Here is a 24,152-nt window from a genome sequence, read left to right on the forward strand (position 1 = left end):
GTTTGTTGAATTCTGGGTCACACAACCACACTTTCCCGAGTGTGCCCTGATTGTGGTTGGAAGGGATCACTGCATACTGCAGCCAGCATTTTAAAAAAATGGGGAGGGACGACACTTCCTGTTTGTCTCCCTTCCACCCCAACCCAGTACCGCTTTTGTAACACAAACTATTTGTCGGGCTTTACACTGGTGCCTGTCCTCAAGCACCATCCAGGTTGCTATGGGAAAGGGGGTTGTGCTGAGGTAACAGCCATTGATTCCAAGGATGTTTTAACAAAGGCTGCAGCACAAGACCTCTCTCCCATGCCACGTGGCTTTACTTACCATGGCTATAGCAGCAAACCGACTCTTGCAATAGCCAGTGGTTGTGATTACATTGTGGTTTGCAGGGAAGTGCACTGAGAGGTGTTTCTTTTATAAAAAAGATTTAACCTTACACCAGAAACAATGTATGCACTGTCAATGCTACCCTTGTGCTTTGTATTCTTTGCAGCTGAAACCTTGTCAGAGACTTTCCCAGATTAGAAGGCAGAAAAAGAAGAATCGGGAAGACATGTTCAATGAGTTAGTGCGTGCCTCTGAGAGTGACAAGACAGAGCTCAGCACATGGAGAATTGCACTGTCGGAAAGCCTGCACAATGACTGCAAAGACAGAGCAGGGAACAAGAGCATGACACGCAGGATGAGATGGTGTGGATTATGAGGGAGCAAACAGACATATTAAAGTGTCTGTTGAAGTTCAAGAAAGGCAGCTGGATGCTAGAGCCCCGCTGCACCCTATGCCGGACCTGCTGCCATCATGGCCCATTTCTACATCCTCCTCTCCCAGACATCCTAGGATGTGTTGTGTTTATGTGGGGAGTCTGGTATCCCTTGCACTCAACTCCAGGGGAAGGTACAAGGACCAGAAGGCACCCATTCTCTCACCTTTGATTGTTATTGCAGTGCAATTGTAAGCAAGTGGTCCTTGTTTCTACCCTCCCCCCCACAAGTATTATCAGCCCTTTTGCCCCAGTTTATCTTACTTTTCTTTGCTGTCTCTCAGTGTTTGTGAGCATAATAAAAATTAACGGATTGAGAAGAAAAGGCTCTTTATTCATTGAGGACACAGCGGTTAGCGGGGGTAGAGTTTACAGGGGAGTACACGCAATGAAGGGAACAGCTCAATAAGGAACAACACACACAAATGTCACATTACTGTGGGTCATTGATGAGACTACTTTTCAAAGTCTCACGAAGATGCGGCATGCCTCACTCTGCCCTTCCCATTGCCCTGGTGTCTGACTGCTCAAAAATTGTCTGCCAGGTGATCTGCCTCCAACCCCCAGCCTGCCAGACACATTTTTCCCTTTGTTTCACAGATATTATGGAGCACACAGCACCAACAGTGGGAATATAGCTTTCACTGGGGTGTACTCTAATAAGCAAACTATGCCAGTGGGCTTCTAAATGTCCAAAGGCACATTCCGTCACTATTCTTCACTTGCTCACCCTATGGTTTAACTGCTCCTTACTGCTGTCCAGGCTGCCTGTGTATGGCTTCATAAGCCAGGGGAGCAAGGAGTAGGCTGGGTGTCCCAGGATCACGATTGGCATTTCAACATCACCAATGGTTATTTTGCAGTCTGGAAAGAAAGTTCCTGCTTGCAGATTTCTGAAAAGACCGGATTCCTAAAGCTGTGCGCATCATGCATCTTTTCCTGACCATCCTATGTTGGTGTTGGTGAAACAGCCCCTGTGATCCACCAGTACTTACAACACCATTGATAAGTACCCCTTTCAATTTATGTACTCTTTAGCAAGGTGGTCTGGTGCTAAGATAGGGATATGAGTTCCGTCTATCGTCCCACCACAGATACGGAACCCCATCACGGCAAAGCCATCCACTTTGACCTGAGTGTTTCCCAGAGTCACTACCCTTCTTAGCAGAAGTCTTTTGATTGTCCTGGCAACTTGGATCACAGCAGATCCCACGGTAGATTTACCCACTCCAAACTGATTCCCCACAGCAGCTGTCTGGCACTGCAAGCTTCCACAGAGCTATTGCCACTCACTTCTCAACTGTCAGAGAAACTCTCCTTTTAGTATTGCTGTGCTTCAGAGCTGGGGAAAGCCCTTTGCACAGTTCCATGAAAGTGGCCTTGCACATTTGAAAGTTCTGCAGCCACGGCTCGTCAACCCACAGATGCATAACAATATGGTCCCACGATTCAGTGCTTGTTTCCCGGGCCCAGAAGCGGTGCTCCACTATGTCAAGGTGATGCACAACAGTCGCCAGCATCTGCGAATTGCTCCGCTCCATGGCTTCCAGAAGGACTGTTTGCGATGGCATCACATTGCTCTGTGTGGTTCGGCTAAGCAAATACTGTAGGATAAGACGTGAGGTGTTTGTAATGCTCACAACAACAGTGTACTGCTAAGTGGGGACCATGCTTACCGTGCTATGGCATCTGCGCAGGTAACCCAGGCTTAGAAAAAAAGGCATGAAAAAGGCTTGGTTTGTTTGCCATTGACTTCAGGAAGTGAGTGAGGGAGGTGCATCATAGGAGGCTAATCCCATGTTCCCATAACCACCTGCACAAATGTTTTGGTCCCATGAGGCATTGCAAGCCCAACTCATCATTCCACTCAGTTCCATGCACTGTGGGATAGCTACCCACAGAGCAGCGCTCTGAGTCGATGCAAGCCCTGCTAGTGAGGATGCACTCCGCTGACATAATGTGTATAGTGCGGACATGCAGAATTGATTTGCTTAAATCGGGGAGTCAGTGTTGACTTAAATAAAATTTACCTAAATTTATAGTTTAGGCATACCCTTAGAATGAATCAGGTAGAACAGGGACTTGAGCCTGACTCTCCAAAGTCCCAAGTGAATACCTTAATCCCTAGGCAATCCTTCTCTCTGTTCCACTTTGTAGAAATACTTAAATGTTCACAGAGCCAGAGAAAATGATTATATGGCCAGAACACTCACCTGGGTTTGGGGTGAACTACATTCAAGACCCTGCTCTGAATCAGGGAGAGCAGGGACTTGAATGTAGGTCTCCCACATCCCAGGTGAGTGCCCGAAACATTGAGCTATTGGCTATTCTAGGGTAGGGTACTCTTTCACAGGGAACATTTCACTGGTTGAGAGAGAAAGTTTTGTGCAAACCAATACATTTCTATTGAAACATTTCAGTTTCAATAAATTGGCATTTTCTGCCCTCCCCTCCCACAAAAAAGTGTAATTGAAAAATTCCCAACCAATTCTACTGTTAATGCACTGATGGCTTGTCATCATGTAATTTAAGAAATATATAGTAGTTGAAGTTCAGTAAAAATAATGCTGTGTGCTTCAGACCTCAGTTGAGCAAGATACTAACACAAAAGTCGTCCTATCAAAGTCATTTATTCCCATGCTTAAAAATAGTCACATGATTAAGTCACATGCGGAATCAGTATGCTACACAGCACTTTTCATTAGAGGAGCTTCAAGGTCTTCAGAAAGCAGAACAATATCCTCCTTTTAGAGATAGAGAAAACGAGGCATAGAGTGTAAGTGACTTACCCATAGTCACACAACAAGTGAGGGCAAGGCTGAGAAGAGCTCCATTCCCTTGCTGTAATCACTGGACCACACTCCCTCTTTGAGATAGTTTTAGACAAATCTTGTAGAAAATGGTGACATAAGTATACTGACTGATAACACACACTGGGAATCTCCTTTTGAAGTGAATCTCCTTTATTAACCTATTGGTAAAAAAAAAAAAAGGTCTCTGTTCTGGTCAGTCATTTAAGAATTAACGTCTCCAGATAACCTTAAACTGCATAATAAAAGACAGGCAAAGGGCATCAAAATAGGGTAAAATGCCTTGAAAACTGAACACTGTAAATTATGTTTACTACAGCAACAAAAAGGCTGGAGTTTATAAAAACAGCTGTGCTGGTCAAGTATTGGCTAATCACTCCTCCAGAAGGGAGAAAAATAACTCTGAGAGAGCATTTTCTCCTCAGTCTCTCCCTTGGGCAAAACATCAGCATGTAAGTGAAATCCACTAGTTTATGGACTTGTTCTAAACTAAAAACAAGGAAAGCAGAGCAAAACCACCCTCAACTCAACAGCAGCTCAAACTCGAAATATTGCATATGCCACATGAGTTAAAAAAAAGAAGAGAAAGTTGAGTAGATGGAAATTGCTGAGGAGAAAGGAAGCAGTGAAATTCCAGAATGCTAGGGGAAAGGAAGTGACAACTCAGAAGCTACTGTGAGATGAAGTATGAGAGAACAGTTTGGGTCTAATAAATCTGCAAAAATGGGTAAGACAAGTTAAACAAAAGAAAGCAAAGCTCACGGAAACTGCAGATGCAAAGAGAAACAAATGGGATTCAAAGTCACTTAAGGAAACTAAGTCTAATGAGATGACCTAAAGTAGTGGACCTCAAACTTCCGGTTCAAGAAAAAATTTAAACATGAATCTTTTAAACTTATTCACTTAGTAATTTTAATTAAAGTGCCTTGCCCCTCCTCTCCTTGTACACACATGCTGGGGTTACTCTAGTCAGCTCAGTGCGGACTGGGATTTTTCCCCAGAAGAACACTCCAAAGAGTATCCTCCCTTGGGGAAAAAAAAAAATTGTGCAATAGTATGGGGAGGAGGAAAGAGTCATATTAAATTTTAGAGATAAAGTTAACACTTGTAGCGACAGCAGCAACCAGAGAAAAGGATGACATCCACCAGAGGCTGAGAAATTTACATATTCACAAGAATTTACTGTATGCAAGAGACTTTACATAATTAATTCTTTTAAATGCCAACATATTATAACAGACATCTTACTAGCCCGCTTGTTCATTTTCTCATCCTTCTTGCTATGCTACTCCCTCATTCTATTTTTTTCTACTGTATATCTTGTATTGTTTTTCCCCTCCTTTCAGTGTCTGTCATCTCATTTTTTCCTTTAATCTTTCTCATTACCCTTTCTTTTTCTTCTGTACCCTTCGTGGCACAAAAGGAGAGGCTAATATATGGCCCTAAATGCTGAAAGGCTATAATGGCTATATTATCTGTGAACATATTGTAGTAAACTCAATTTCGAGTTCTTTCTGCCTGGGGCTACTTTATATATCACACTCTGAAAAGTCTTAGAACCATGAGATTACAAATTTAAGATTGCAGTAAGAATAGGTCAAGTTTTCACCACATTACATGCTTATTGTAATCTTTTCTTCAAAGAAATGAATCTGTGTTGTGCCATTTTCTTTTCCCTTTGAAATTTTGGTCACTAAAATAAAATATCAACATTTTAAATGTTGCAATCTGTGAAAGGTGCTTTATTACTTCAGCCTTTTCAATAGTTCGTATTTTGATTTTCCTGCCCCTCCACTGCACACACACTTTACAGCAGGGGTCTCAAAGTCCCGGCCCACAAACCTCCCCAATGTGGCCCGCGGGGGTCCAGCAACTGCAGCCCCGGGGCAGGGCTGTGCCTCCACATGCTGCCACCACACCAAGCACCCCTGTGGCCAATGGGAAGCTGTGGGTGCAGTGCTTGGGGGCAGCAGCGCACAGAGGCCCCCTGTTAGGATATAGGGATTCAGGCCTGTCTGTAAAGGCCTATTCTCTAAGAATTTAGGTGTATTCTTATCACTTAGCTAGTTATAGAGGTATAAAAAAAAGAATCAAAATCACTGTCTGCCGGTGTAAGGGCCTTCTCTTGCTGTGACAGTCTGAGGCCCTGTGCTTAGGCTAAGGCCTTTGGCTGAGCAGCAGAGGCAGCCATAAGCTGGGAAGCGAACGGTCACATCCTCACATTCCAAACTAGTCACATTGAAAGAAGGTGCTATTGGGCTGCTAGGAATACAATCCTGTCCTGATAATGCCTATTGCCTCCAGAGAAAGGGAAGTGCCTAGAAGATGTAAAAGGAAAACTTAGTTTGATAGCACCCTGTCTGGCAAGAACTCACTTATTGATAGCTGGGATGTGAAATCCTCATTTCTGTGTTGTTCTATCATTGTAGTCCCCATTCCCTATTGTTTGTCTGTCTAATCTCTGTCTGGCTCTGTGATTGTTTCTGTCTGCTGTATAATTAATGTTGCTGGGTGTAAACTAATTAAGGTGGTGGGATATAATTGGTTAAATAATCTTGTTACAATATGTTAGGATTGCTTAGTTAAATTTCAGTAAAATGATTGGTTAAGCAGAGCTCAAGTTTTACTATATTGTCTGCAGTCAATCAGGACATGTAACGGGGAGAAATGGGAACAGGGAATGGGGATGGGGAAATTGGAATCATGTTTTGCTAAGGGGGGAATGGGAACTGGGACATAGGTAAGGCTCTGTAGTGTCAGAGCTGGGAAGGGGGACACTAAGGAAGGAAACTGGAATCATGCTTGCTGGAAGTTCACCTCAATAAACATTGAATTGTTTGCACCTTTGGACTTCGGGTATTGTTGCTCTCTGTTCATGCGAGAAGGACCAGGGAAGTAAGTGGGTGAAGAAATAAGCCCCCTAACAATCCCCGTCCCATCCTGACTTGGAGCCCCAGGTAAGCGCCACACCCCCCAACCCCCTCCCAGAGCCTGCATCCCCTCCCCCTTCTCACACACCCCCTCCTGCCCCCGAACTCCCTCCCAGAGCCTGCACCCCTCCCTCCTCCCCCTCATCCTGCACCCCCAGCTCAGAGCTTGCACCCAGCACCCAAACTCCATTCCAGAGCCTGCACTCCAGACCTCCTCCCCCACCCAAACTCCCTCCCAGAGCCTCAGGCAGGTGGGGGGCAGAGTTTGGGGGGTGGGTGGGTTCTAGGCCGCATGTGTTTCCCACTGGGAGGATTTGAGGACTGGCATTGGCCCTAAGGTAAATTGAGTTTGAGACCCCTGCTTTACAGGCTCACTGAACTGTGGAGAAAAGCACAGTGGCCAGCACAAAACAATGAAGATCAAAGATTAAAAAAAATCAAAAGTTTCAAAGCCCGCTTTCTTATTTAACATAAGTTTTGAGATTATTAATTTTCTCAGAGGTCATTCCTTGTTAGAGAGTATAATGGACAGAAAAAGAGACTCAACATGATTCAATGGTCTTCTAAATATTATTAGAAGAATGAGAAGCAGTTCAAGGATAGAGCGCAGACTCAATGTGTCTGCTGAATTACAACAATTGGGCAACACTGAATGCAAGAACTCCACTCTACTGAATTACTGAACAAAACTGGGGATGCGTTGCTATGTTAACTTTTCTGATAATCTTTTAAATCACTGTGTATACCTGCTGAACATAACATTGTAGATTATAAATTAGTCTCACCAATTCAAAACTATTCTGTTCTCCCTTTATATACAGAAGTTCGATTGCTTTCAATAGGTGATCTGTGCATCCTGAGGGGAAAAGTAGACTAGTACTACTTACACATCTGGTGTAAATCTGCATTGCTCCGTGGAAGCCAAAGGAGCTACACAGAATTATGCCAGCTGGGGATCTGGTCGAGGGAAACAAAGACAGATGTTATTGATTCATCCAATGTCATATTAAAATCCATGGAAAAGTGGGGAACAGAAGTCAGGTCTCTTGATTGCTATGCCCCTTTCTGCTCTAACCATTAGGAAATGCTGCCTCAGGTTTCCTTCAGTAATTAACCCATAACAAGCCAAACAAATGGTAGGAGGCTATGGAGAGGTATCAGAAGGGAAAAAAATAGCAAACCAGGTTCCAGGATTCTCCCTGATATTTTGGAATATCAGGAGCAACGTCCTACATTTTAGAAGTGGAATCATAATTCAGTGGGTGAGTTTCTTATGTGGTCCTGCAGATATCAGTCCTTGGTCCTACACTTAATACTTTTTCTCAATGACCTGGAAGAAAACATAAACTAATCACTGATAAAGTTTGTAGAGAACATAAAACTGGGGGGAAAGGGGTGTGGTAAATAGTGCAAGTCACTGACACATAGCGATCTGGATCATTCGGTAAACTGGGTGCAAGCAAACAATGTGTTTTTAATAAGGCTAAAGGGAAATGTACACATCTAGGAACAAAGAATGTAGTCCATGAATATGTTCCTGAATGAGGGATAAAATCCATTCCTGTGGCAACCACAAGACTAGGCCCTAGGCTCCGCTTAAGTCCTATTTTAAAAGCTCTAGTGGGACTGAAGTGGTGCATGGGCCTTGTGCTGCATCTCTGCACAGGGATGAATGTCACCCTATTTGATCAGTTCTACAGCTGGTCAAATACAACTCTGCAATTATTCATAGTACATTCTATCTTTTCCACCTATCAGTCACTAGTTGGGAAATTCTTACATGTCCCACCCCACCCTTATTTGATCTGTTCTACAAGTTTCCTTTATCATCTTTTCTACCTACCTTCAGTCTAAGGTACCGATCATCAGTGTATTCAGTGGATACTCTCTGTGCAGCTTTGCTCTGTTTTGTATATTCATGTGAACTGTCTTTTCTTTAAAACATAAAGAGAAAGTTTTCATAGTGATTTTCTGCAGCCAGATTAGTCACCAGGAATACAAGGGTGATGAACAAGAATACAAGCAACAGCAGGCTTTAATGTTGCAGCTGCCGGCATCTTTTAGATTTTCCTTTTATGAAATATATGATGATTATAAGAACGGGAGAAATGAGCGCTGTGTCCTCAGTCACCAACTGTGCTTGACAAACAGAAAGCAAGCAGTGCTTAAACTGGAGAGCTATGTATTTTATATGTTTACAAAATTCTTGACTTGTTTTTCATGTAATTGCCTCTCTTGATCATGCAGTTTGACACATTCAGATAGCAAGAGTAAAGCAGACACTCCTACTGCAGCTGATTTAATTATTTATATTTTATTTCATGTATGATGGATTCAGACATTAGTTCATTTTTTCTTTAATGACTACACCATCCATCAGTGAAAACTGAAATAACCACTTTTGATCCACTGCTGTTTTAGGCCTCTATCCTGTGTTAACATGGAGATATTTCAGAGAAAGCAGGGTAGAATGTGCCATATACTCTGTAGTCCTATGCATTATGATTCTCTCCAAGTGCAGTTGGACATCAGTTTTACCTATAACTTTCTGAAGTTATTAAAACTAAAATACATTAGCAAACAGAGGGTTAGATTCAGCCCGGTTTACTCACACCAAGTAGAACTTTACTCCATGTGTAATCGATTTACTCATTGTGGGAAAGGGTACTGGGATGTGATTGCAGGGATATTACATATGATCAACCAAATCTTTAACAAAAATGAAGTTACTAATGTTTTGTTCATAAAGAATACTGGGTTGGATTCAGTAGTCTGTTTTGGCCCTTTGCTCTACTCAGCTACTGAGACAGCATGAAGTGGCTGTCTTCTGGCTGTAGCTGGGCAGAAGTAAATTTCCTTCATGTTAATGAACTTTGCACTGGTGTAAAGCTGGTGGAGACAAATCCCCAGACACCAGTTTCCCCACCATGATCACTACCACCACTGCAGAGAATGGGAGGACTCATGTCTGAAGCATTCTGGAGGCAAGGAGAAATGGAAAGGGAAGATGGCAGAGAACAGCTCCTCTATGCCCAAGTCTCTACTGGCATTAAAGGTCCCTGAGGGACCTTATGCCAATAGTTTAAGTCTGACCTGCTCTTCAGGAGCATCTGTAAGTTATACTGGGGCTGGGCACTGAAGATTCTAGCAACAGTGTAGAATCAGGGAGCGCTAAAGCACATTTGAAAATCTGGCCACTTAGTTGTTATATTTATGGGCCTTAGACACAAGTCATATTTCAAATGTTATTGCCTATGATAAGTGAGATACTACCACATCCCTACAATTGTTCTATGTCCCAGCCAACTCTGGAACCCCAAAACCTTCAAATAATTTTAATGAAGAGTAATTTAGCTTTGCCAATAATCCTGAATTTCATGAGACTCCCCCAGATTGGACAAATATATCCTCAATCCCTCAAGTCTTGCTTGCTGAACAATCAGTAGGATTCCAAATTATTTGGGGATTTATAATGTAACTATTAGAGAGCAGAAAATAAGTTTTTTTTCCCTCATGGAGTATTTCAACAATGTATTTTTAAAATAGTTTTTTAATCAAAACCTTTTCACTTTTTCAATGAAGAGAATTTTTTTCCCATAGAAACCAGACAGATTTTGTGAAAAATTGTGGTTACTGAAAAATCCAATTTTGCACCAAAAAAAAAACAATTTTAATGAAAAGTTTCCTACCAGAACTATAGATGTGTTATTACATTTCTTCAATATGGGCCTAATGGTTAACATTGCTGGAAACATTGCCATTGACTGCTTTGGGAGCAGAATTAGGTTCCTTGTGCATTTAGGGTAACCACCTCAATTAGTTCAGAATAAGTACAGTTCTGCCACCCTTTAGTTATACAGGAAAGATAACAACATTTCATTATCCCTGCATCCAAGACTTAAGGGTATTTTAGCCCCAAACAGCCAAAATTTATCACTTTGGCAAAGCATGTATGTCTGTTGATTATCTAGGAAAAAGTAGGTGTGACAATGCAAATATGGTCTGCTCTTGAGATCCTTCCCCCCATTTCATAAATAGATGGCAGGGAGAGCTAGTTGATACCAATAGCTTACATATTGTAAAAAGAAAAGGAGTACTTGTGGCACCTTAGAGACTAACCAATTTATTTGAGCATGAGCTTTCGTGAGGTACAGCTCACTTCATCCGATGAATAAATGCATCCGATGAAGTGAGCTGTAGCTCATGAAAGCTCACGCTCAAATAAATTGGTTAGTCTCTAAGGTGCCACAAGTACTCCTTTTCTTTTTGCGAATACAGACTAACACGGCTGTTACTCTGAAACCTTACATATTGTAATACACTGCTTTAGGGGTGTTGTACTTTCACATCACAAGGAAAATTATTAAGTCATTACTTTTCACACCTCTACTTTTGTCAACAAGAATAAATTATTTTTCCTTTGAATCAGAATGCCTTACAGATATATGAGAAAGTGAGACCTCTCAGCAAGATTTTTTTTTAAACACATTCATTACTGACCATGCAGCACTGGCATTTAATACCCTGAATCCAGATTCTAGGTTAATCAGAGTCTTCAGTAGCTGGAGTTCACTTTGAAAGGCACAGTAGAGAAAATAAAAGCCTAAATATGGTACAAATTGACCTGTGCAGAGCTTCAGTCTTAAGGACAGTTTTCCTGTCACTAACACAGCTGAGGGCAAAGATATGCAACATTCTGTTCTGTCTGAACATACTTTGAAATATTGCTTGAACAGCAAAAAAGTGCTAAAGGTTATAGATATAATGAAACTATCTGAGAAGCAATGAACAAAAGTGAATTGACAAAACTAGTATAGTTGTTTATGTCTTAGAGGAAATATTATAGTGGGTGGTTCCAATTCACCCTATAGGTAATTAATATCTTCTATAGACTAGAATATCCTGAAGTAACAGAATATTTTATTTTTATTGTTTTGTTGTTTTTTAAACTAACACAGCAGAGGTGATAGATATGTACTAGCTGCTATGACACATACTGTGGCTAATTCTGACATTATATGTATGCCGTGTGGCTTACCTGCTCAACAGTCAGTTACAGCTGTGTCTCCGTGTCCCTTCTCTCCGAGCTCCACTTTCCAGTTGTTTCTGTATTGCAAGCAATTCGGTGAAGTTTGGCATTACAGCCAAATCAATATTGCTCCCATTTAGGGCAAACAAACTCCCAGAGTCAAAATAAATAGCATATACACACACACCCTTCAAACCAAAAACTATTTCTTGCCATTTCCTTCCATTAGGGTCTGTCTGACTTCTACCCTTTCCAGGGTATAACAATATTTCATCCTCAGGCAACTGCTTCCTTTCCAAATCCTTCCCTTTGTATGCTTTTTTTTTTTAAACACAGCAACACCAAGGAGTGCCATAGGGGATCCCAGACATTCCCTCTACACCAGGGTCCATGCTTAGGGCCCTGTACTATAGGCAGCTGTCAACTCTCAGTCTCCAAACTTGCCTACTTCTTTGCTTCTTTCTATGTCTGACTCTCTTTAGGACCGTCTCCCTAGCCTCTTCCCTACATTCTCCACCATACTCTTTTGTGGGTTCTAGTCTCAGCTCCCAGTCCACACAGACTCAAACTGGTCTCTGTTCAGACTCTCAGCCCCTTCAGATTGTTGCCAACAAGTTGCAACATCTGCTTTCATACCTTTTTCCTGTATTTCTCACTATTTTGAGCCACAGCCAGCCTCTTTATATTCCCCAGCAGGCCTCACTTCCATCCTGGAGTTGCATGACCCTGCAGGGACTACAATTCCCAAAATACCTGGTTTTTAAAGGGACAGAACATGGAGGTGGGTTGCACTGGCCCAGGTTAACCCTTAAAAGGGCCGTCCCATGCTGTGACAGCACAGCTTGGCATTAAACTTCTGAATCTTTAAATAGTTGTTATAGGCTAACATCTTCTGATGTTCTTACCAATTCAAAATTGTGCTTGGAGTCAATGGGCGTTTTGGCTGAATAAGGCATGAGTGAAAAAACAAGTAAACATCTCAGAATTTGACTCTATATAAATACATTGTACTGGCACTCTTGAGAAAATAGGTTCCCATAGCTGAACGTGGCTGGGTACTGTGGCAAATTGCTGGCACGATTTTGATGGGTCCCACACTTCCTCTTCTTGTGTGGGGAGTTCAGGGTGCAATTTCCTGCCCCTGAACTAGGGTATCTACTGTCCCACTAGTAACCCAGAGAAGGGTAGTGGAGAGGGAAGGACCTGGGCCCGCCCTCTACTCCAGGTCCCAGCCCAGGGGCCCTAGGGATAGTGGCAAACCACTTGAACTAGTGCTTCCTTCCCCTGGGCTACTTCCCTCTCCTGCTCTTCAGCTTGTGGGGCTTCCTGCCCTCACTCTGCACAAGCTGGATGTCTCTTTACCTCGGGTCTTGGTCTTCTAGCCAGCCACGGCATTTCTCCTCTACTTTAACTCCTTCAAGCTGCTCTCTGCTCCAACTCCAAACCACTCTGCTCCAACTCCTCCCCCTGTACGTTGGTAAATTCTGGCTCCTTCTCAGGCTCAGGTTGGCCACCCCTGCCCTATTATCACAACCTGGAAAATTTTGGTCATAGAATAAAGGATTATAGGTCACCACTCCTGTGAATATACTGAGAAGGGATATGGTATGGAAGAGGAGGGTGGCCATCCTAATCAGTGACCCCCCTAAATGTAATGAGCGGGTCATCTTTCTACCCCTCAAGATCTAGAAGGCTGAAAAGGATCATCCAGCTGATGTGTGTAAAGGGACCACCCTGGGTCCATTGGAAGGGAATAGAGTACTGAAAATGACAGGAAATAAACGGCCAATTGCACTTTGAACCAAGTTAATGTTATTAGATTTTTTTTCAGTTTTGTTTGGATTTTGCGGGGGGTAATAGTGAACTATTACCAAAATATTGTGTGGGGGGGGAGAGAGAGAGAGTGTGTGTGTGTGAGAGAGAGAGAAAGTGCTAATTAAAGAAAAATTTTCAAAGAGTTACTGTAACTTTTACAGGTATGTAACCATGATGTATTTTTAAAAAGAATAATTGATGCAACTGGATTAAGTGACTACATTTCACACACTTCCTGCCCAAATTAATGCTTGAAGTAAATATATACTTTTTTATTTCTTGTGCATAGAAAACCATGATTCAGCCATGGCATAGCTCATGTCACTACGAGGATTTCAAATCCACTCCGCCATGCCAGAAATAGATGGTTCAATGAAAGTAAATGGCATGCTCTGAGATTTTAACATTTTGCTCTTCCCTAAAAATAAACTACAATTAAACAATGGTATAGCAAACACAACTAAAATTAACCTTCTTAAAATGTAAACAGATGGAACAAAATGGGGTGGGGAGAGGATTTAGATGCCCTCCAAAATAAAAATAAAATTGTGAAAGAGAATGAAAGGTAATACTAAATAAAGGGCACAACAGTGGTCATTCTAAAAATATCTTTACCAATATAGCTCCCAAGATGCCTTGGCAAGACAGTTCTTTATAAATATTATTATTATTGCTCTAGTATAGCAACTTCCTGTTTGTCATCTGTTTCTAAAGGTCACTCGGTAATACTCTCCTAAAAGAAAGATTGGGAATATTTATTTGTAAATAAATATATTCCAGGATAATTTTAATGACACTTAACTATCCATCGATGTGAAATCACCCCTAACAACTGCACTGTTTCTTCATAGTGTAATTACAGTACAAGATAAAGGTCCCATACGTACAATTTACCCCTAAGTAAATAATAGGCTATGTTGATAATTACAAACACTGCTGAGCTAACAAAATTAAAATGTTTTTTTTCTCAAATTTCCCTTATAATCTTCCCTGTAGGCAGTTCCTCTATTATATATGAGCTGTATAGAAGCCTGAAGCAATTGTCATAATGCTGAACTATTGGTTTGAATTGCTCCTACTGCCAGCAGCAAACAATAATTTATCACATTTGTGGATACACAAGTTGTCAATTCATTTTTCAATCTAAACATTGTATATAGCGAGGTGCAAATAGTTACTCCAGTTTTGGTTTGTAAATTAGTTCCTAGGTAGCTTTGAGTCCAGGAACTACAATTCCCAGGATGCACCGGGGGTGGGAGGAAAGAGAGAAGAAAGAAGAAAAGGAAAGGGAAAAGTGAGCTTTGTGAAAGAGTGAGAGGGATGAACCTTACCTTTGCTGTTATCAAACTTCCTGAGTCTTCCTCAGAAGGCTTAGGGGCAAAACAAACTGGCAATCAGCATAAAAGAATCCTGATTTTTTGTTTATTGCCAGTGACTTGTCCATGACTTTTACTAAAAATACCCATGATTAAATCGTAGCCTTATTTATAGCACATATTTGTCCTGCAAATGGGGAAGGGGTAAAGGTCACAAAGATTAAAAAGCTTTTTTCCAGGTGTAATCTGATTTTTACTCAACCTCAGAATAAACATAAAGTAGGGGTTGAGTGAGGGAGGAGAAGAAATAGTGGAATACTCACCCAGTCAGATCAGCCTCACTTCCCAGCCCTTATCCTCTGAGGAAAGCTCCTTGCAATAGGAGAATAGGGCCACCAGTCCTCCTTGAGTGGGCCCCAGGCTAACAATCCAAGCACAGAGAAGAATGTACCTCTGCTCCATTACCCCCTGCTGCTGGCTTCTTTCTTCCCTTCTCCCTGTGTGCATGTGGTCATTAAAATAAGTCTGGTGTTTCCGGCTCTTGAAGCCTCCCTTTTGATCTCCAAAAGGCCAGTGCATCTTATTTCATGTCCAGTCCTGCAAAAATAGTCTCAACTGCACAAGTAGTTATTACTCAAGTGAGTGCTCCCAATCATTCCTCTGCAGGGATTACTGGGTGAGGCTCTATGGCCTGTTTTATGCAGGAGGTCAGACTAGATGATCTATTAATCTGCTCCATGAGTAAGGATTATTCACATAATGTTCCATGTGCCTTAAGTGAGAAAGATAGAAGGTTCTATCAACAGGGGGTGGTGGTGTTAATAGAATTCAGAACTATTACTAATGTGCTTCTTGCCAAGTGCCTGCCAGATGGCTTTTTAGGGAAATAGTGCATGATACTGACAATCAAGGGAAGGAGAATTAAGCATAAACGGAGATATTATTTCTGATTCAGAAAAGCGATGCACACAATAGTATAATATGTTACAGAGTTGCCAACTCTTATTAAGAGTCTCATGATATTTGGGGGCTTTCTTAAAGCTCCAGCTCCTGAGATCATGTGATTATGTAAGAATCTCAGATCTCTCTCTCTCTCATACAAAGGACATTTCTAGCCCTCAGAATTGCAAAGGAAATCTTGCAAACGTGAACCCTAAAGCCTCAAAAAAGCCAGAAGTCACATACCAAGAACCTACAATTAATTTTAAAAATATTATTTTATGCTTTTTAACCCAATCTCATTATTTTGGATGGGGCTGACTCATGGTTTTTGAATGCTTGGCGTTAGCAAGACTGTTATTTAGTATTATTTGATATTCATGGCTGGGTAACACACACACACACACACACACACATATGGTTCCTAGATTCCTATTTTACCAGTATTACTACAAATGTTAGGTGATCCTTATTATTGTGAATCAAGATCTGACCACCAAAAATTGAAAGTTTCAGGATGAATTACACCAAACTATTTTTAACCTGGATAATACTTATCCAAAAATATGCACTTTACATACTTTAAAATCTAATAATATTTATAAGTTCAAAGGACATAGTATGGAAATAAGTAAAAAAGCAAATGTACATTGACTAACATTTCTCCACAGAAATAGTGTGTGTTTGATTTACAAATTTCAATAAACTACCCCTTAATACGAATTATTGAAATTGATGGTAATTTAAAACAGCAATGTATATAGAAATTGCATCTCTAAAAGGTCCTTCATGGAAATATTTGCTCAGTCATTATTCTGTGTCAGGAGCACACACCTGAAAAAACACATTTTGTTTGACTGCTGTGCCCTGAATACACATACTGTAGAACAAAACTCTAGTGGTTTAGTAATAACTTGACAGAGGTAAAAAAGTATCTGTGGGTAATATTTTAATGTCTTCCTTCCTTTCTCTCTTACACTGGATAAATTATTCATTTGTCATTTATTATGCATATTTTATGGCAGTTTTAAAAGAATTAATTATTTTATGCAATTGAAATGTACATACTAGATTTAGGTGAAGTTTTTGCATAATGCCATTTTAAGCAGTGTCATGTGAAATATTGCAATAAGTTATTGACCGAGTCTAAGAAAAGGTTATAGAAGAGTATTTTAGTACCGGTACTTGTTCTGTTATGGGGACTTTTAACAGATTTAAGAAAATGATTATAAGTCATCCCACAAGCTATTGTGCAGGGAAGATCCCCACACTCATTTGAAACCCCACTGATTTCAGTGGGGCGTAGTGCAGTCTTGAGGATCCACCTTGCAGGATCATAGCTTTGATTGCATAGTGACTGTTCATGGTTTCACCCTGCATATCTATTGTAACATGCTGCATAAGTATTGGTTGATCACAGAATGACTATGAGCTGCCAATGTGATATGGCCATGAAAAAAGCTAATGCAGTCTTGGGATGCATCAGGCGAGGTATTTCCAGTAGAGATAAGGAGGTGTTAGTACCGTTATACAAGGCACTGGTGAGACCTCATCTGGAATATTGTGTGCAGTTCTGGTCTCCCATGTTTAAGAAGGATGAATTCAAACTGGAACAGACACAGAGAAGGGCTACTAGGATGATCCGAGGAATGGAAAACCTGTCTTATGAAAGGAGACTCAAGGAGCTTGGCTTGTTTAGCCTAACCAAAAGAAGGCTGAGAGGAGATATGACTGCTATCTATAAATATATCAGAGGGATAAATACCAGAGAGGGAGAAGAATTATTTAAGCTCAATACCAATGTGGACACAAGAACAAATGGATATAAACTGGCCATCAGGAAATTTAGAATTGAAATTAGATGAAAGTTTCTAACCATCAGAGAAGTGAAGTTTTGGAACAGCCTTCCAAGGGAAGCAGTGGGGGCAAAAGACATATTTGGCTTCAGGACAAAGCTTGATAAGTTTATGGAGGAGATGATATGGTGGGATAGCCTAATTTTGGCAATTAATTGATCTTTGACTACTAGTGGTAGATATGCCCAATGGCCTGTGATAGGATGTTAGATGGGGTGGGATCTGAGTTACTACAGAGAATTCTTTCCTGGGTGTCTGGCTGGTGAGTCTTTCCCACATACTCAGGGTTTAGCTGATCGCCATATTTGGGGTCAGGAAGGAATTTTCCTCCAGGGCAGATTGGAAGAGGCCCTGGGGGTTTTTCACCTTCCTCTGCAGTGTCACTTGCTCGAGGATTTTCTGCACCTTGAAGTCTTTAAACCACGATTTGAGGACTTCAATAGCTGAGAAATAAATTAGGGGTTTGTTACAGGAGTTGGTGAATGAGATTCTGTGGTCTGCGTTGTGCAGGAGGTTACACTAGACGATCATAATGATCTTAAAGTCTATGATTCTATAAGGCTGAATCCTCTGCAATAGGGTGAACTTTATATGTAATACACAATGGACTAAGCAGGGTAAAAGCTTTACACCTGGAACTGTATGAAATATTCACTGTGAAAGCTGAATCCATGTGAAACTTGCCTGATTTGGGGTTTAGTTGCACAGGTAAGACTCAAGACTTTGGAACTGTTTACTATGTGTCACAGATTTCACTGAACCCAGATCTGAGTGATTTATCCACATGACCATCCTTCCTTTTTGAGAGAATGTCAGCTGGGTTATATTGCATTTTAACTATTTGACAATATTTCTTTACCAAGTCAAATCAATCTGCCAAATATTAAAACTAAGGCCAAACAACATTAAAGAGGGGCGTGAACTAAACCCCCGTATCTTGACACTCCAATACATAGAAGAAATTAGGATGTGATCCCTATCTTCATAATATTGATACAGAAAAATCCTGTACTGCTTCAACGGCATGAACTAGATAACCCAACAGGTCTTCTCCTGACTGATCTATGATTTTTATTTAGCAGACATGATTACTGTTCTACCCTGTAAACCTTGGTCATGTAAATATATCCTTAGTAGAAATGTGTATGTTAAGATGACATGGCTACCATGATTGAGGGGAAGGAAGAGACAATAAAGAATGTAAATTGACAAGAAATACTTTGCAAATTAAGGGCCCCATTGAAGCCAGTGGCTAGACTTCTGTCAGGTTCAATGGGTAAAGGATTGGGACCTTGGGAACAAAATATTTCTAAATTAATGAGAAACTAAAGTTGTTCTATATCCCTGTCACACCAAATGAAAGTATAATACTCATTTGCTGTAATACAGCTAAGCATCCTTACTGGCAGCAGAATTGTTGTAGTAATTAGTAGTAACACCAGAATTTCCACACTTTAAGTGAGAAATATAAATAATTGACATTTCCAGAGACATTGCACTTGATACTTGATTGCAAATTCATTAGCATCTTATATTCTTAACTTTAGAATAGAAATATTCAAGGAGCTCTCTAAAGAGACATTTGCTTCCCCTTTTTACAAAGTACCATACATATAGAATCATAGATTATTAGGGTTGGAAGAGACCTCAGGAGGTCATCTAGTCCAATTCCCTCCTCAAAGCAGGACCAATACCCACTAAATCATCCCAGCCAGAGGTTTGTTAAACTGGACCTTAAAATCCTCTAAGGAAGAAGATTCCACCACCTCCCTAGGTAACCCATTCCAGTGCTTCACCACCCTCCTAATGAAATAGCATTTCCGAATATCCAACTTAGACCTCCCGCCACTGCAACTTGAGACCATTGCTCCTTGTTCTGTCATCTGCCACCACTGAAAACAGTCTAGATCAGGGGCAGGCAAACTTTTTGGCCTGAGGGCTACATCGGATTTCCAAAATCGTATGGAGAGCCGGTTACAGGAGGCTGTGCCTCCCCAAACAGCCAGGCGTGGCCCGGCCCCTGACCCCTATCCAACCCCCCCACTTCTCACGCCCTGACGGTCCCCCCAGGACTCCTATCCCATCCAACACCACCATTCTCTGTCCCGACAGCCGCCCCAAGATCCCTGCCTCATCCAACCACCTCTTCTCCCTGTCCCCTGACTGCCCCCAGAACCTCTGCCCCAACTGCCCCCCGCTGCCCCATCCAACCCCCTCTTCTTCCTGACTGCCCCTCCAGGACTTCTGCCTCCATTCTCCCTGTTTCCCACCATCTGACCGCCCTGACCCCTATTCACACCCCCAGACCCTGACCACCCCCTCAAACTCCACTGCCCTCTATCCAACCCCCCCCACCCCACTCCCTTACCGTGCTGCCTGGAGCACCGGTGGCTGGTGCCGCTACAGCCACGATGCTGCACAGCACAGAGCACCGGGTCAGGCCAGGCTCTGCAGCTGCGCTGCCCTAGGAGCTCACAGCCCCATGGCCTGCAGCATTGCACCCGAGGTGCAGTGAGGTGAGGCTGCAGGGGAGGGGGAACAGCAGGGGAGAGGGTGGGGGCGGCGGTGATCCTCCCGGGCCAGAAGCTCAGGGGCTGGGCAGGAGGGTCCTGCAGATCAGATGTGGCCCTCAGGCCATAGTATGCCCACCTCTGGTCTAGCTCCATCCTCTTTGGAACATCTCAACATATAAAATCTCATAAAAGTTTGAGACCTGGAAGGCCATTTAGGCCCCTACACAACAAGCCTGCACATCACTTTAAGCATTTGAGTACAGTGCCATTGACTTCAAAGGGACTACACAAGTGCTTAGAGTTAGGCATGTGCTTAAGTATCCTGCTGAATCAGGATTATAGGCCTCATTCCTTTTCAGCTAGATGTTTCACTCATAATAATCCATCTCTCACTCCACTTCATTCCTATGCCACTGCTTTTTCATGACTGGGTAATGCACACTGTCACATGGTTCCTAGATTTTAGCATTATTACCACCAACACTAGGTTTTCATTATTATTGTGAGGCCCACATAGTACACTTGCAATCAGTGCACAGAGAGTCTAAATGGAGGGGAGGGAGTATTGCAGCCACATTCAGTGCAGGGTTTCCTGCAGAGAATGTGGACCTGCAAATAAACAGAGAGTGGGTGGGTCAGGGGAGGAATGATCTGGCCAAGAGCGTGGCAAGAGGAAATTCCTTGTTGTCTATATAATTGGCCAAAATTTTGCAAACTTTCAAATTTCAATGACTCTGTTAGGGTGGAATGGGGACTGGATATTTGTTTAAAAGTCACAAATACTTTCCTCTGTCATTTAACCAACACTAGTCACTGCCTGGAACCAGGCTAAGCACAGAAAGAAATTTAATGCAGACAGATATAGTGTTGTTCCTGCACAGTCCTCTCTGTCCTAGGGAACTCCATTAAGAAGTGGAGTCCCAGGGCCAGGCACCAAAGGAGACCCAGAGCAGCTGGGTTGAGCTAGACAGAGGGCCCAGACCTGTTTGTTCTCATGTGGGGTGTTTAGGAACTATTATAGGAATCAAGTTAACCTTCATTTTTCTAGTTCCAGTAATGTGCCAATTTCATTTACTGGAAATATCTTTGGGAAATATCCATTGGGTTATGGGAGCAAATAGAAAGGGAAAGTATAATCACTGAGCAAAGGCCTGAAACAAACCCCAGTGACGGCAACGGGAAGGTTTCCTTTTGACTTCAAAGGGCATTTGATCAAAATCAGTAAACCAAATTCTAACAAGGTGGTAGGCAACGATGGCTGCTGGAAAACCAGTGTGAAATAGGTATTTCTTCTGCTTATTCTAGCTCAGGGAATCCACAACCTTTGGCATGCGGCCCATCAGGGAAATCCACTGGCAGGCTGAGGCGGTTTGTTTACCTGCAGTGTCCGCAGGTTCGGCCGATGACAGCTCCGACTGGACGCGGTTCACTGCTCCAGGCCAATGGGGGCTGCAGGAAGTGGCGGCCAGCACATCACTAGGCCCACGCTGTTTCCCGCAGCCCCCATTGGCCTGGAGCGGCGAACTGCAGCCAGTGGGAGCTGCAATAAGCTGAACCTGTTCTAGCTCTACCCAACAATTATAAAAATGCTGCTCTTCTGGACCTCTGTGACAGGAAACATCCTTTGGGACAGCAGCTGCAGAGGAGTGTTCCAGGATCGGACTTATTGGCCAAGGTGTATCAATCTGTCAAAGCTAAGGGCTGAACAAATCTCCAACTATAGGAATTAAAAAATAATTAGTGCAGAAAGCTAAAAATGCTGAGAGTTCAGTTCCTTAAGCATAAAAAACAAAACACATTTTATCTAACTTCTGTTTCATTATTATACTCTAAATTATTTAAAAAAACTAACCAAGCAGGATTGCTCTCGCAAACTTCTATATGACTGCAAACTTAAGAGACATGAATATATTCAGTGAGGTAAAAATGATGATTATATAAAGCAAGGTGAGAATAAAGAGCAAGATACGGCAATAAGAAGATTATTGTACTTTTTGCTCATCAAACAGCAACACTGAAATGAAAACAGAGTCTCATTTTGAAAATCCCACCAAGACAGGATCATAATTTTACAACAAGTAGCAAGATAAAGAATTATTACTATAGAGTCTGCTTTCAGTTCTGAGAAAGAGCATGTTCTTTGTTGGTTTAAATAGGTGGCAAACTCTGGGACCCTACACAGGGAAGCAAGGCTGCTCTTTGGAGACATCCTGTTAGGAGGTGACTGAAAATTTCCTTAAGGTTCAGTAGAATAACTGTGGAGTCATACTGGCTTGCAGAGCTGTTTGAAGAATGGCAATACATTGTCAACAAATGGTGAAAAACATTTTTGGTAAAATGCAAAAGCAGTTCCACTAACTGGTGGCTTCGCTTGGCTACAAGACAGACGTGAAAGCGCAAGTGCCACACTCAGATGCAGAGGAAACTACTAGGGTATAGGACAGAGAGCAGGTTATGGAGGGAAATACCAAGCTCAAAGAAGGAGCTTAGGCTGAGGTGTATGCTTTTAAATAATCAATAAAACCAAATCTGAGGAAAAATGATAAATTTGCCTATATACAGATGACAAATTCTGGCCTTCCTCCTGGCCCTCAGCACAGCAGAAAAGGGCTGTGGCCAGGGGACCTCTGAACATCAGTGATTTCCAGTTGCCACAATGGGTACACAATGGGCAACCAGGCATAAGAGTAGTTTTTTGGCTGCTTTGATTTAGCCAGATGAGCATACTGATTGTTGACAAGCCTCAGGATCTTGGGGTCATTGTCGGGTCCTGTTTCAGAGGGGTAGCCATGCTAGTCTGTGTCAGCAAAAAGAACAAGGAGTACTTGTGGCACCTTAGATACTAACAAATTTATTTGAGCATAAGTTTTTGTGGGCTAAAACCCAGTTCATTGGATGCATGCAGTGGAAAATACAGTAGGTATACACACATACACACACACACACAGAGCGAGAACATGAAAAAATGGGTGTTGCCATACACACTATAACGAGAGTGAAAAATTAAGGTGAGCTATTAGCAGCAGCCAGATGAGAGACTCTGATCCACAATATGTATAGCTGATTAGCACCAGGGTGGAAACTCCTCCAACTTACAAATGAATGGTTATGACAGGTACAACCAGGGTATAACCTAGAACTGTGGGACTGCTGTGCCCCCTTAACTCTCCATCTTGGGCAGTCTCTCACAATGCTTTGCCAATGACAAGCAACAAACCCTTCCATGGGCTGTCATCACTCAGTGACCAGTGGGCAGAAGCACACCCAGCTAAGCTGCATGAATACTCTACAAGGCACGTATGAACTCTACACAGGGAAACACCAGTAAATTCCCAAGCCCACAGCCTTGCACCCCAAACGTGTAATCTTACACTGCTGAAGACCTTCTCTTGAACAGTGCAAGCTTATTCATTAGTTTGCCACTTTGACAAAGGAAAGTGGACAGGCACCAGTCTTGGTAACCTGAGCTGATTTTCCAAGCACTTTTGACAAACTCACTGGCAAGGATAAAACATTAAAATAAGTTTAATAACTTCAGAAGGATAGACTTTATGTGATTATAAGTGGTAGGCATAAAGATCAGATATAGTTACCTTAAAAATAAAAAGTAAACATGCATTCTAAATCCTAAACTTTGATTCAACTCTTGCTTAGTCTAAAACAGCTTTTCTCACCCCACTGGATGTTGCAGGTCTGTTACAGTTTAATACACAGGTTGAGTTTCCTTCTCAGCCTGGGACCAAACTCCTTAGTTTGAAGTCTATCTTCCTAGTGTTCTTGTTGCCTTCAGAGTCGGTGGGGGAGGATAGAGGAGGTCTCATGATCCCACTGTCCCTTATTTTATACCCTGAATTTATGTGCCTGAAAAAAATACTGGCCTAGGCATGTCCTGGTGGGTCTTGCTGAGTCACAGAGTTGAGCAATCCACATTGTGTGGTGCTGGTGCAACAGAATTGTAAATGTTTTACAGAATTGTAAATCTCTTGTTTACAATTCCCCAGCTTATCAATGGTCATTAAGTGCCTGCCTGGCTGGGGGTTTGTTGTCACCAGAGAGCTAACTGTGGAAAACTCCCAAATTCACAACGTATTTCAATAACAACCAAAGAGCAAAATCTTATAACTTCATACACAATAACTATATACATATTTTGACAGAACAATGAGTTTCAGCAAATCATGAC

At 42.0% G+C, this 24,152-nt stretch overlaps 1 long non-coding RNA gene across 7 annotated transcripts; it reads right to left on the bottom strand.

Annotated features, from left to right (window-relative positions):
• Positions 1 to 1,074: 1,074 nt before the first annotated feature.
• On the bottom strand, positions 1,075 to 23,781 carry LOC140918546 (uncharacterized). Of its 7 annotated transcripts, XR_012161226.1 has the most exons (8): positions 23,644 to 23,781; positions 14,985 to 15,158; positions 14,677 to 14,848; positions 11,540 to 11,607; positions 8,345 to 8,435; positions 7,389 to 7,831; positions 3,551 to 3,732; positions 1,075 to 2,365 (listed from the first exon to the last, which is right to left on the bottom strand). It is a non-coding gene; the product is annotated as an uncharacterized lncRNA (long non-coding RNA). The 7 variants fall into 7 exon arrangements; XR_012161234.1 differs by lacking the exon at positions 14,677 to 14,848 and having other exon boundaries at positions 7,389 to 7,458; XR_012161225.1 differs by lacking the exon at positions 14,677 to 14,848.
• Positions 23,782 to 24,152: the final 371 nt, after the last annotated feature.

The sequence above is a fragment of the Lepidochelys kempii genome, chromosome 1 (genome assembly GCF_965140265.1).
Source record: "Lepidochelys kempii isolate rLepKem1 chromosome 1, rLepKem1.hap2, whole genome shotgun sequence".
Taxonomy (NCBI): Eukaryota; Metazoa; Chordata; order Testudines; family Cheloniidae; genus Lepidochelys; species Lepidochelys kempii.